Source organism: Oncorhynchus clarkii, chromosome 2 (assembly GCF_045791955.1).
Source record: "Oncorhynchus clarkii lewisi isolate Uvic-CL-2024 chromosome 2, UVic_Ocla_1.0, whole genome shotgun sequence".
In the NCBI taxonomy this organism is placed as follows: Eukaryota; Metazoa; Chordata; class Actinopteri; order Salmoniformes; family Salmonidae; genus Oncorhynchus; species Oncorhynchus clarkii.
In genome coordinates this window covers 47,318,345-47,332,995 of record NC_092148.1, presented here as the reverse complement: position 1 = coordinate 47,332,995, position 14,651 = coordinate 47,318,345, and the positions used below count along the sequence as shown (strand labels likewise).

The following is a 14,651-nucleotide window of genomic DNA, read 5'->3' as shown; positions in this document are numbered from 1 at the left end:
TCTCCGAACACGGTGTATTTGGTGCCAAAGACGGTTGTGTTGTTTTTTTTCTTTGATTGAGTTTTTAGCAATTCCGCTCTTGGTTTTTGAGATATTTTGATAATTGCAGCATCAAGAGTTTTGTCCTTGTAGCCTCTCAGTTTTTAGCATTGCTGTCAAAAATCTGTCTGGTGGCCTCCCGGGTGGCGCAGTGGTTAAGGGCGCTGTACTGCAGCGCCAGCTGTGCCATCAGAGTCCCTGGGTTCGCGCCCAGGCTCTGTCGTAACCGGCCGCGACCGGGAGGTCCGTGGGGCGACGCACAATTGGCCTAGCGTCGCCCGGGTTAGGGAGGGCTTGGTCGGTAGGGGTGTCCTTGTCTCATCGCGCACCAGCGACTCCTGTGGCGGGCTGGGCACAGTGTACGCTAACCAAGGTGGCCAGGTGCACGGTGTTTCCTCCGGCGCATTGGTGCGGCTGGCTTCCGGGTTGGATGTGCGCTGTGTTAAGAAGCAGTGCGGCTTGGTTGGGTTGTGTATCGGAGGACGCATGACTTTCAACCTTCGTCTCTCCCGAGCCCGTACGGGAGTTGTAGCGATGAGACAAGATAGTAGTTACTACAACAATTGGATACCACAAAATTGGGGAGAAAAAGGGGTAAAATTCAAAAAATTATAATAATAATCTGTCTGGTGACCACAGATTCGTTTAACACTGCATAACTGTCTATATGGTAGACTGTTCCTAAGGGGAAGGGGATGCATACTATCTGCACATAGCAGGATATTGCGGTCTGTTGATGTTCCATAAGTCCAGGTAGTTTATTTTTCTATCATCAGTCTGCGTGATGAATTTGAGGCATTCAGGGCTCTCGTTTAGTAGAGTTTGGAATTAATTTAGTTACTGCTGAATTCTTTCCCAGAGCACAGACATCATCTATTTATCTCTTCCATAGGAGGATTTTAGAAAGTCTCTGTTTTGTAAAGGAGTCCTCAAATTGTCCCACATACAGGTTTGCATAGTTGCCGTACCAGGAAGCCCATGCCTACACCCTAAATTTGAAGGAAAAAGTCTAACTCAAAGACCAAGTAGCTAATGGATAATACCAGTTCAGTAAGTTGTAAGATGCAATCATTGGATGGAGCGAGGTTAGAGTCTCTCTGCTGTATGAAGTGCTGCAGCACCTGCAAGCCTCCAGTGTAGGATGTTAGTGTACAAGCTCTCCACATCAAAAGTGGCCAGCAGGGTGCCCTATGGTATCCTTCCTTAGCCCTCTATCAATGAGGTCATGTGGCTAGTGTCTTTGACATAAGATGGAAGATTCTCAACCATCGGTTTAATGTGGTGATCCACAAACGTAGAAATGTTGGATGCCACAGAGTCGATTGCTGCTACAATGGGTCTAGCTGGAGGAGGAGACATTTGTTTGTGTAATTTAGTGACTGTGTAGAAAGTTGGTGACTTAGGACATTTCACACATAGAAATTCGCATTCTTTTTTGAAGATTTGTCCTGATTCCAAACAGCTTTCCACTGTGGATGAGATATTATGCTGGAATTCTAGGCTAGGGTCATAATTCAATTTGCGATAGAAGTCACATTTACATAGTTGTCGGCGTCACATTTCTTTTTTAAACAAATTCCTCCTCCTTTGTCACATTTTTTTTTATGATAATCAAAGGATCTGACTTTAAGTCCTTTAGAGACATTCTCTCGTCTCTACTCGGGTTATCATAAGATTTGTGTTTCTGTTTGTCTTTCAGTAGGTTACCTGCATCATTTTCAACAATCCTGCAGAAGGTTTCTATGAACGCATTGCGTTTTTGGGGGAGGTACGCATTAACCTTTTGCTCTAAACATAGTTCTCTCAGAGTTACCAGGTACCTCAGCTGGGTTAATGGCTCCATCTCCACCTTGACTCACGGTAGGACAGGTAAGTCTATTGATTAAGGCGGTATACCTACAGTGCCTTGCGAAAGTATTCGGCCCCCTTGAACTTTGCAACCTTTTGCCACATTTCAGGCTTCAAACATAAAGATATAAAACTGTATTTTTTTGTGAAGAATAAACAACAAGTGGAACACAATCATGAAGTGGAACGACATTTATTGGATATTTCAAACTTTTGTAACAAATCAAAAACTGAAAAATTGGGTGTGCAAAATTATTCAGCCCCTTTACTTTCAGTGCAGCAAACTCTCTCCAGAAGTTCAGTGAGGATCTCTGAATGATCCAATGTTGACCTAAATGACTAATGATGATAAATACAATCCACCTGTGTGTAATCAAGTCTCTGTATAAATGCACCTGCACTGTGATAGTCTCAGAGGTCCGTTAAAAGCGCAGAGAGCATCATGAAGAACAAAGAACACACCAAGCAGGTCCGAGATACTGTTGTGAAGAAGTTTAAAGCCGGATTTGGATACAAAAAGATTTCCCAAGCTTTAAACATCCCAAGGAGCACTGTGCAAGCGATAATATTGAAATGGAAGGAGTATCAGACCACTGCAAATCTACCAAGACCTGGCCGTCCCTCTAAACTTTCAGCTCATACAAGGAGAAGACTGATCAGAGATGCAGCCAAGAGGCCCATGATCACTCTGGATGAACTGCAGAGATCTACAGCTGAGGTGGGAGACTCTGTCCATAGGACAACAATCAGTCGTATATTGCACAAATCTGGCCTTTATGGAAGAGTGGCAAGAAGAAAGCCATTTCTTAAAGATATCCATAAAAAGTGTTGTTTAAAGTTTGCCACAAGCCACCTGAGAGACACACCAAACATGTGGAAGCAGGTGCTCTGGTCAGATGAAACCAAAATTGAACTTTTTGGCAACAATGCAAAACGTTCTGTTTGGCGTAAAAGCAACACAGCTCATCACCCTGAACACACCATCCCCACTGTCAAACATAGTGGTGGCAGCATCATGGTTTGGGCCTGCTTTTCTTCAGCAGGGACAGGGAAGATGGTTCAAATTGATGGGAAGATGGATGGAGCCAAATACAGGACCATTCTGGAAGAAAACCTGATGGAGTCTGCAAAAGACCTGAGACTGGGACGGAGATTTGTCTTCCAACAAGACAATGATCCAAAACATAAAGCAAAATCTACAATGGAATGGTTCAAAAATAAACATATCCAGGTGTTAGAATGGCCAAGTCAAAGTCCAGACCTGAATCCAATCGAGAATCTGTGGAAATAACAGAAAACTGCTGTTCACAAATGCTCTCCATCCAACCTCACTGAGCTCGAGCTGTTTTGCAAGGAGGAATGGGAAAGAAATTCAGTCTCTCGATGTGCAAAACTGATAGAGACATACCCCAAGCGACTTACAGCTGTAATCGCAGCAAAAGGTGGAGCTACAAAGTATTAACTTAAGGGGGCTGAATAATTTTGCACGCCCAATTTTTCAGTTTTTGATTTGTTAAAAAAGTTTGAAATATCCAATAAATGTCGTTCCACTTCATGATTGTGTCCCACTTGTTGTTGATTCTTCACAAAAAAATACAGTTTTATATCTTTATGTTTGAAGCCTGAAATGTGGCAAAAGGTCGCAAAGTTCAAGGGGGCCGAATACTTTCGCAAGGCACTGTATGTATACATCTCACTGAGGATAACATTTGGAGTGGAGTCATGTAAGTTTCACTCTTATCAAAGAACTCACGCAATCTCAGATTACGGAAAAACTTGAATAGATCTATCTCGACGTCAAAGTCAGTAATGTATGCAGTGGGTACAAATGACAACCCCTTATTGAGAACACTACGTTGAGCTGATGTTAGGGTCTTACTTGATAAGTTGAAGATATTTAGCTCCTTTTGGACTGGGGCCCCGTTCTGGATCTCAATTGCTAGGTATCGCGGGGTGGTAGTGGATTTCTTCCCGACGTATGCGCCGAACCCTCTTACAGTATCCTCCATAATTGTTTTATTATTCAATGGAAGAAGTTTGGAACGACCAAGAGTCTTCCTAGAGATGGCCGCCCGGCCAAACTGAGCAACGGGCGAGAAGGGCCTTGGTCACGCTAACAGAGCTATAGAGTTCCTCTGTGGAGATGGGAGAACCTTCCAGAAGGACAACCATCTCTGCAGCACTCCACCAATCAGTCCTTTATGGTAGAGTGGCCGGACGGAAGCCACTCCTCAGTAAAAGGCACATGACAGCCCGCTTGGAGTTTGCCAAAAGGCACCTAAAGGACTCTCAGAACATGAGAAACAAGATTCTCTGGTCTGATGAAACCAAGATTGAACTCTTTGGCCTGAATGACAAGCATCACGTCTGGAGGAAACCTGGCACCATCCCTACGGTGAAGCATGGTGGTGGCAGCATCATGCTGTGGGAATGTTTTTCAGCGGCAGGGACTGGGAGACTAGTCAGTATCGAGGGAAAAATGAACGGAGCAAAGAACAGAAAAATCCTTGATGAAACCCTGCTCCAGAGCACTCAGGACCTCAGACTGGGACGAAGGTTCACCTTCCAACAGAACAACGACCCTAAGCACACAGCCAACACAATGCAGGAGTGGCTTCGGGACATGTCTCCAAATGTCCTTGAGTGGCCCAACCAGAGCCCGGACTTGAACCTGATTGAACATCTCTGGAGAGACCTGAAAATTGCTGTGCAGCAACGCTCCCCATCCAACTTGACAGCTTGAGAGGATCTGCAGAGAAGACTGGAAGAAACTCTCCAAATACAGGTGTGCCAAGTTTTATACCCAAGAAGACTCGAGGCTATAATCACTGCCAAAGGTGCTTCAACAAAGTACTGAGTAAAGGGTCTAAATGCTTATGTAAATGTGATTTTAAAAAATTATATATAATTTTACAAACCTGTTTTTGCTTTGTCATTATGGGGTAGTGTACGTAGATTGATGAGGGGGGAAAATGGTTTAATCCATTTTAGAATAAGACTAACATATCAAAATGTGGAAAAATGTATGGGGTCTGAATACTTTCCAAATGCACTGTAGGCCAATTCCCACATGTGTGTAGGGTTAAACAAGACAAAAAAAATTCTCTAGTATAAAATAATATAATTACCTATTTTTTTGAAGACAATATACTGTAGCTCAGTATTTGTATCATACTGTATTTTTTGCTCATTTTTATCAAGGGACACAATCATTGTGGACCTGACTAGGTCCATAGGGATATCAAAGTCAATTTACCACCGGCAATTTACCACCGGCATTACAATGGGGTCACATGAAGCTGCGCTCTGAATTGATAATTATTTGGATGCTGCCAGCTGTGGACAGGATTGAAATAATCCAAACCCAAGGAAAACTGTGGCATACCCTCAATTCCATGACATACCGTTTTGTCCTAATCATCTCGCATATCTCTGTTTCGAACAAAACTGACTTTATGACCACAGTTATCTTACTTAGACTTCGTAGTCAATTTTGACACTAGAATAAATGTCCCTGACTCATATCGATGCCACATAAGGAGTTGGTTTTTCAATTGAGTGGCTCTTTAAAAGCCATTTTTTTAGGCATACTAATAAAATGTTTGAAGATAAAGAAGTATAATATTACTTATTAATGCCTCGTGAGCTTAATTTAACTGTCTAACCCCATCACAACAGAAATGCACTGCAAAAAGTGACATCTAAACATGCCTAAATATCTTGCATCAAGATTTTTTTAAATCTATATTGAGTGATAATTCTCTTAACTTTTTGGTGTTTGTTTTACCATGCTGAATTATGTAATGTAATTTGTAGATAATTTAGCTTATTCTAACCTAAAAATGGTTAATACAAGTAACTGATCTTATTTCATAATATTTTTCAAGATAATTCAGCATAAGACAATTTAAGGTAAATTAGCTTGAAAAACATCTTGAAATAAGATCAATTATTTTGTATTATGCCTTTTTTTAGGTTAAAATAAGCTAAATTATCTGCTAATGACGTTAGATCATTTAACTTGGTAAAAAAATAATATATATTAAAAAAAATAGAGAATTATCACTCAATATAAAATATTTTGTCTTTCTTTTAGATGTAACTTTTTGCAGTGTGGTGTTGAACTTGTTGAAAATTATTATTATTAAGGAGTGGGCCTTCAATGTCTGGTGAATCTGTACAACAAAAGCAATTTAATGAACTGAGTAACCATTTCCAGGGGGAACAATTTTTATTTACATATTTACCTTTATTTAACTAGGCAAGTCAGTTAAAGAACAAATTCTTATTCACAATGACGGCCTAGGAACAGTGAGTTAACTGCCTTGTTCAGGGGAAGAACGACAGACTTTTACCTTGTCAGCTCAGGGATTCGATCTTTCAACTAGTCCAACGCTCTAACCACTAGGCTACCTGCCGCCCCACATTACAACAGTGGCCGCAGCAGTAATTTTGGGCACCGTGCCAGTGAACTAGAACAATACACGATCATACTGGTGCACCATTTCCACTCATTTGATTAGAATTTGTCTGAGTAAGTGGGCCAGTTCAGAGGTCATCTATCTGTCCCCAAAAATGCTATGAGAACACACGTGTACACACATACAAACACATAGATTTTTGAGTAAACTATCACTTCTTTGAGATTACTGTTTCCCACAGCAAATGGTATTTAAGACACCATCTCTCATTACTTTACCACGTGATATAATAGCAAAAAATGTATCCAGTGTTCAACTTCATGCATTCATGGCTATTGACATGGATAGACCACTTCTACACTGTCTGGCACATTTACATTCAATCAATGATAACACCTTGACAACAGCTAGCCTTTGCGGTGAGCCGTGAGGTGAGCAGCACTCTAGGAAATTAAGCCGGGTAAACCTGCTGCTAGTCCTGATTATCACCACAGAGGCGTCGTGACGATGTTCACAGCAGATTATCATGAGGCTTCTCTGACCTGTACTGCTTCTGTCTGATAGGCGCTTCACTATTTTAGCACTTTCTCTTCGCTCTCATTTGGTGCCTAGTGGCAACACCTGCAGCTGCTTTCACTCGACAGCGTGTAAACTAAAAAAAAAATCTTATTCGCATATGTTGTAATTAGACCCTATTTTAAATCATCTGATATTTTTGCGTTGTGCACGCCATCGTTTGAGACACATCATGCTCTTGAATACAGGGTTGGCTGTCATTTCAAATCACCCCTTTTAATTTCAGTCAGACATCACATTTTGTCTTCAGCGATTTAGCAAGATGTATGCCACACAACCCAAAAAACGTATTGTCACACCCAAGGCTTCAATTGAGTGCAGTTGAGAGTTCCACTGCTTCTATCTTCGGGGGGAAAACTACATTGAAATGGATACCTGTTTAAAATGAGTCAGGCAGCCAGTCAGTTTCAGGTACAGTTAAACCACCACCATGTTACATTAATAACTAGCTAGTCTATAATCGGGGTGTGCATTACGTCTGTAGGGCAGCACCACCAGTAGTCCCATTTTAAGCAGCTATGGCTGATGCTGTGGTCAACTACCAGTGAGGTCAACTGAGGGGGAGAGAACCAGATTCTCAGCCATTTAATCATTTATGATTAACACCCTGTTAATAAATGATACTCATAAAATATTATTTCCATTAGCTTCCTATTTATTATTCCCACTAGATGTTTGAAAATGTCCACTGAAAAGTCTTCACTTATAAAGAAAGCCACTTTGGCCTTCCCTAAATAACAACTAGATTTGCTGCCACTATATCTATTACGATAACGTGTTTTTATGGTAATAGGTCGTAATCTTGAGAGCTTTGAAGAAGCAAAGAAAATAATGACGTGATAACGAGAGAACACGGTCTGTGCATCACTCACAATACTGACTGTGATTTATATTTTTTCAAATAAAATATTGTACAGTATTTACACAGACAACTAAAACTCAAGTCAAATGCAAATGCAATATACTGTATGAGCTAAGCTTGAATCAAACCTTTAATCAAACCAATTGATAAGAAACCAAAAATCACAGTCCTACATTTGAAATACAACTACAAAATCACTGACAACTCTACACCGACTTCACTTCCAAGGGTTAGGAATAAGTAGTAGTATACAACCTGAGATGGAGGTGCTCAATCAATCAAGCTTCTCTGTTGTCAGCAATAAAAACACATTAAATCAGGAAGAAAGAAGGAAAATGAGGGATGGGAGGGAAAAAGAGGGGAAGGGGAGGGATAGAGAGGAGGAAAACCTAAGCAGGAGGGCTGATCTAAGAGTGAAGGGTGTGATCTATTGGCCCCTGCTAGAGCCTTGTTAGTGTGGGAGAAGCAAGGGAGAGAGGGAATCAGAGAGAGAGAGACACAGTAAGCTGCCGTTTTAAAATAACTCCGAGATAACAGGATGAACTAACTCTGTAAGCTTATGAGCTACACAAACTCTCACTCACACACGCACACCAGGCTACGAGAATGAAGATACATGCACAAATACACACAAACACGGACATGCACATGCAAACGTGTGCACACACACACACCTTGCATACTTTGATTTTAGAGTGAACTATCACTTTACTTCTCTGGTAATGGGTAAAGTACTGTTAATGCAAATAGTTTTCTAGCCACCTAGCCATCTAGTCACTTTACCTCTTTCCAGTTCCACATCATACAATAATATTGACTTTAGATCAAGTATGCTTACACTGTTTATACCCATTCATGGCTATCAACATGGATTTACCACCAATACCCTTCTGACTGTAACTGAACTGAAAGCAGCTGTGGGTATAATGCAATAATAACGCTATATAAACTGTGTCTGTTTGTGACAGCACTGAGAACAGCAGCTGGATGTTTATTCTACACTCTTGTTTGTGTTGGCTCACTTCACTCCACCCCTTTCTAGATAACAAGCTCTGGTAGTAACCACTCCAACCCGCTCCCATAATGCATATCATTACCACTTCAAGGCCCTCATGCTGTTGCATTATGGATCAGTTAGCTTAAAACTAGGAAGGAGTTTGAATTTTAATTCGGCAAATATATAACGACAGTGTTTATTCTGACAGAAATCAAACAATTTTCAGACAATTCCAAATACAGTACTTAATTAAGTTCATCCTCTGCCACCATTGTTACACTGTATCCAATTAGCAAGTACAAAGGTATAATTTACAAATGTATCTAATTACTAGGTTTGGAGAATAATGGAGTGCTATGGGTTGTCTTGGTTGTTACCATGGAGTCATAGGTTATGCGTCCAAAATGGTACCCTATTCCCTATAGTGCACTACTTTTGACCAAAGTGCAATATGGAACGTAGACATGGTAACCAGCAGACCCACCACCTCAAAGCAAGGTGCTTTAAATAAAGAGTGACTTTTACATTTATGACACTCTTCCTTAAGTCCATTGTATTGTTTACCTGCAGTGTTTCCTGCATGGTTCATACACACACATATGATACAACTCAAATTCATTTATTATACCGCACAATCCATAGTTGTAGGCTAACAATAGGCTATATGCTTTTGATAGTGGGTGTGAGGTGGAATTCACCTTTTTGTCCAATGAGGTCATTTCTGGGCAATATCTCTGTCCATTTATGGGATCCCTTTTGGCTAAAGAGCACTCTCCAAAATCCTGTATAACCTCTTTAAATGTTATCATAATTTGTAATAATTTCCCCAAATCAGCAGTTATATAGCTTTCAAGCTACCAAAACAAGTAAGGCAACACTGTTTTGATAGTAAACCAGCTAGTCAGACCCATGACTAATTTCTGTCTGTCCCCTGGCCCTAAGAATGACTTTAATTCTTAATTCTGACGTATTTGGTTCTCCTGTAAATATTACTAGCATTCAGTTACATTTTGATAACGTGACAACATTGATCTGGCAATCTCTTGGATTTCGTTTCACTCTTGAAAACAGACACTGCCATGGCACAAGACAGACACGCCTGTATGGAATTTGACCCTTTGTGAAGGAATTGTGCAGGGGGTCCTGCAGGAATCCTATAGAACTGACAAGAGTATTAATTATCCTGCATAAATAAATAAAAATCCTGCACAAACAGGACAATTCCAGCACGATTTCTAGGGCTACTGAAGGAGGGGGAAAAAATAAAAGAAAAAGCCTCAGAAGATAAAGTGTGTTTGGAGGTGAGTGTAAATCATTTTGTATCTAGCAAGCAATTTGTTTTTTGTTTGCAGAATATTTTTCATTAGTAAATTAGCTAGCATGTTCTCTACCACTGGCTGCAAGCTAGCTAGTTTTGACCAAAAAATAAATACTATTCAGTACTGCCAACTCTCATGCACTGGGCATGGGACACGCATTTGTCCCTGTTCACATGCTAAAACTCTTATTTCTCATGCATTGAAAAAAGTAATGCTTTTATTTCTAATTAATCCCGTGCTTATTTATAAATGTATTATATTAAAAATAATTAATCCAGATAACTAGCTAGCTAGCTAGCTACCTCATTACAACTTAGTTAGGTTGTAGCTCATACAAATGTATTGTGTAATTTCATTTTGAAGTGCATTATCAAAAAGCTTTGTCCTTTCTTTATAACAAAATGCAATTTATCACTCGGCTGTCTATTGTATCACCCTGTCACAGGCCCTCCGAGTCAACACCACCTAATAAGATGAGGAAGTACATTGGTTTAAGAGGATTGCCTGCTGCAGTTGCTCGAGAGATGTCCAGTTTGCAGCTGAACATGCAACGGAAGAAAAGCAAGGGAACCCTCAGTTCCCTCGCTGTGAGCATTCCTATAAATATATTCAGTGTATATTCAGTGCATTAACTTTTCAACAGTGCCTCCAAATCATTTTATAGTTGAAGCATACAGTGCCTTGCGAAAGTATTCGGCCCCCTTGAACTTTGCGACCTTTTGCCACATTTCAGGCTTCAAACATAAAGATATAAAACTGTATGTTTTTGTGAAGAATCAACAACAAGTGGGACACAATCATGAAGTGGAACGACATTTATTGGATATTTCAAACTTTTTAACAAATCAAAAACTGAAAAATTGGGCGTGCAAAATTATTCAGCCCCCTTAAGTTAATACTTTGTAGCGCCACCTTTTGCTGCGATTACAGCTGTCGCTTGGGGTATGTCTCTATCAGTTTTGCACATCGAGAGACTGAATTTTTTTCCCTTTCCTCCTTGCAAAACAGCTCGAGCTCAGTGAGGTTGGATGGAGAGCATTTGTGAACAGCAGTTTTCAGTTCTTTCCACAGATTCTCGATTGGATTCAGGTCTGGACTTTGACTTGGCCATTCTAACACCTGGATATGTTTATTTTTGAACCATTCCATTGTAGATTTTGCTTTATGTTTTGGATCATTGTCTTGTTGGAAGACAAATCTCCGTCCCAGTCTCAGGTCTTTTGCAGACTCCATCAGGTTTTCTTCCAGAATGGTCCTGTATTTGGCTCCATCCATCTTCCCGTCAATTTTAACCATCTTCCCTGTCCCTGCTGAAGAAAAGCAGGCCCAAACCATGATGCTGCCACCACCATGTTTGACAGTGGGGATGGTGTGTTCAGCTGTGTTGCTTTTACGCCAAACATAACGTTTTGCATTGTTGCCAAAAAGTTCAATTTTGGTTTCATCTGACCAGAGCACCTTCTTCCACATGTTTGGTGTGTCTCCCAGGTGGCTTGTAGCAAACTTTAAACAACACTTTTTATGGATATCTTTAAGAAATTGATTTCTTCTTGCCACTCTTCCATAAAGGCCAGATTTGTGCAATATACGACTGATTGTTGTCCTATGGACAGAGTCTCCCACCTCAGCTGTAGATCTCTGCAGTTCATCCAGAGTGAATGGTCTGCCTACCCATGTCAGAGACGCAAACTCGGTCTCAACCTTTAAGTCTCTACTGAAGACTCATCTCTTCAGTGGGTCATATGATTGAGTGTAGTCTGGCCCAGGAGTGGGAGGGTGAACGGAAAGGCTCTGGAGCAACGAACCGCCCTTGCTGTCTCTGCCTGGCCGGTTCCCCTCTTTCCACTGGGATTCTCTGCCTCTAACCCTATTACAGGGGCTGAGTCACTGGCTTTACTGGGGCTCTCTCATGCCGTCCCTGGAGGGGGTGCGTCACCTGAGTGGGTTGAGTCACTGTTGTGGTCATCCTGTCTGGGTTGGCGCCCCCCCCCCCCCCCCCCCTTGGGTTGTGCCGTGGCGGAGGTCTTTGTGGGCTATACTCAGCCTTGTCTCAGGATGGTAAGTTGGTGGTTGAAGATATTCCTCTAGTGGTGTGGGGGCTGTGCTTTGGCAAAGTGGGTGGGGTTATATCATTCCTGTTTGGCCCTGTCCGGGGGTGTCCTCGGAGTGGGCCATAGTGTCTCCTGACCCCTCCTGTCTCAGCCTCCAGTATTTATGCTGCAGTAGTTTATGTGTCGGGGGGCTAGGGTCAGTTTGTTATATCTGGAGTACTTCTCCTGTCCTATTCGGTGTCCTGTGTGAATCTAAGTGTGCGTTCTCTAATTCTCTCCTTCTCTCTTTCTCTCTCTCGGAGGACCTGAGCCCTAGGACCATGCCCCAGGACTACCTGACATGATGACTCCTTGCTGTCCCCAGTCCACCTGGCTGTGCTGCTGCTCCAGTTTCAACTGTTCTGCCTTATTATTATTCGACCATGCTGGTAATTTATGAACATTTGAACATCTTGGCCATGTTCTGTTATAATCTCCACCCGGCACAGCCAGAAGAGGACTGGCCATCCCACATATGCTCTCTCTAATTCTCTCTTTCTTTCTCTCTCTCGGAGGACCTGAGCCCTAGGACCATGCCCCAGGAATACCTGACATGATGACTCCTTGCAGTCCACCTGACTGTGCTGCTGCTCCAGTTTCAACTATTCTGCCTTATTATTATTTGACCATGCTGGTCATTTATGAACATTTGAACATCTTGACCATGTTTTGTTATAATCTCCACCCGGCACAGCCAGAAGAGGACTGGCCACCCCACATAGCCTGGTTCCTCTCTAGGTTTCTTCCTAGGTTTTGGCCTTTCTAGGGAGTTTTTCCTAGCCACCGTGCTTCTACACCTGCATTGCTTGCTGTTTGGGGTTTTAGGCTGGGTTTCTGTACAGCACTTTGAGATATCAGCTGATGTACGAAGGGCTATATAAATAAATTTGATTTGATTTGAAATAAATTTGATTTGATTTGAAATTTGATTTGAGTGATCATGGGCCTCTTGGCTGCATCTCTGATCAGTCTTCTCCTTGTATGAGCTGAAAGTTTAGAGGGACGGCCAGGTCTTGGTAGATTTGCAGTGGTCTGATACTCCTTCCATTTCAATATTATCGCTTGCACAGTGCTCCTTGGGATGTTTAAAGCTTGGGAAATCTTTTTGTATCCAAATCCGGCTTTAAACTTCTTCACAACAGTATCTCGGACCTGCCTGGTGTGTTCCTTGTTCTTCATGATGCTCTCTGCGCTTTTAACGGACCTCTGAGACTATCACAGTGCAGGTGCATTTATACAGAGACTTTATTACACACAGGTGGATTGTATTTATCATCATTAGTCATTTAGGTCAACATTGGATCATTCAGAGATCCTCACTGAACTTCTGGAGAGAGTTTGCTGCACTGAAAGTAAAGGGGCTGAATAATTTTGCACGCCCAATTTTTTTGTTTTTGATTTGTTAAAAAAGTTTGAAATATCCAATAAATGTTGTTCCACTTCATGATTGTGTCCCACTTGTTGTTGATTCTTCACAAAAAAATACAGTTTTATATCTTTATGTTTGAAGCCTGAAATGTGGCAAAAGGTCGCAAAGTTCAAGGGGGCCGAATACTTTCGCAAGGCACTGTATGCACCTGCAATTCTAAATCACAAGCAATGTAACCGCGGCAGCTTCACCCGGGAGATCCATAATATTTCTGACATCGCACTGTGAACCACGGCAGATTGAAGCTTGTGATTGGTTTAGTAAGAGAACGGGACCCAGGTGATTTGATGTGCGTTTGGAAAATAAACGCTCCTCACGATTACATGTTGACCACAGCGCACGTGTCGCGTGTGCAAGCGTTGCAAAATAAATGTACACATACATGTTATTCAATCATTGCAACCACACTGCTCCCCCACGTCAATGAGCTTCTGTGTAGCCAGGCATTAAAATAGAACTTGGTTCTATTTGTGACACTTGACACGCTGCAAGTCCCGCCTCTCCCATCTCCTCATTAGTTTTTAGGAGCATATACCCACGTGGGTGATTGAAAGATGAACTGAGGTCCACACTCCAGTCCAGTTGGTAGTGGTAGTGCACCTTAAAATTGGTTGCCAACCACCATATAAAGTCCAGAGAAGGAGAAGCCTGAAGGAGGAGAGATACCTAGAAACAAACTCTGTTTACCCTTTTATCTGTGGATTCATTGTCGGAGTAGAGGACCTTGTGCATTTCAGGTAAAATAAACAACCCAATGTTTATATCCCAGGACAAATTAGCTAGCAACAGCAAGCTAGCTAGCTAAATTGCCATAAATGTTTAATTATTTTCGACCAGTACCAAAATGATTATAGTAGGTTCAGAGTTCGTTTTGATATTTCAATCTGCGTGTCTTGATCGCGTCTGGTGTGGGTGGACAAAATCAACATGCGCGTAATGGTGGACGCGCAAGAGGTCTGGTCAACATGTTAGAGTGGAGTGTAGCCACGGCAGACTGGACAGACACTTTAGTTCTATGCGCTGATCAAAGTTTATGAACTCAGTTCTCAAAAGGGCAGCACAGCAACTTG

General features: G+C 41.7%; 1 protein-coding gene across 5 annotated transcripts in view; it reads right to left on the bottom strand.

Annotated features, from left to right (window-relative positions):
* The window catches only part of LOC139368626 (diacylglycerol kinase zeta-like), a 105,888-nt gene that overhangs the window by 53,691 nt on the left and 37,546 nt on the right, over positions 1-14,651 (bottom strand). The window contains exon 1 of one of the 5 annotated variants that reach the window (XM_071107724.1): positions 8,002-8,074. The exons of the other annotated variants lie outside the window; for them this stretch is intronic. The gene's annotated coding sequence lies outside the window, so the exon portion shown is untranslated. Of the gene's footprint in view, positions 1-8,001; positions 8,075-14,651 lie in introns of those variants that run through there. 5 annotated transcript variants of the gene reach the window in all.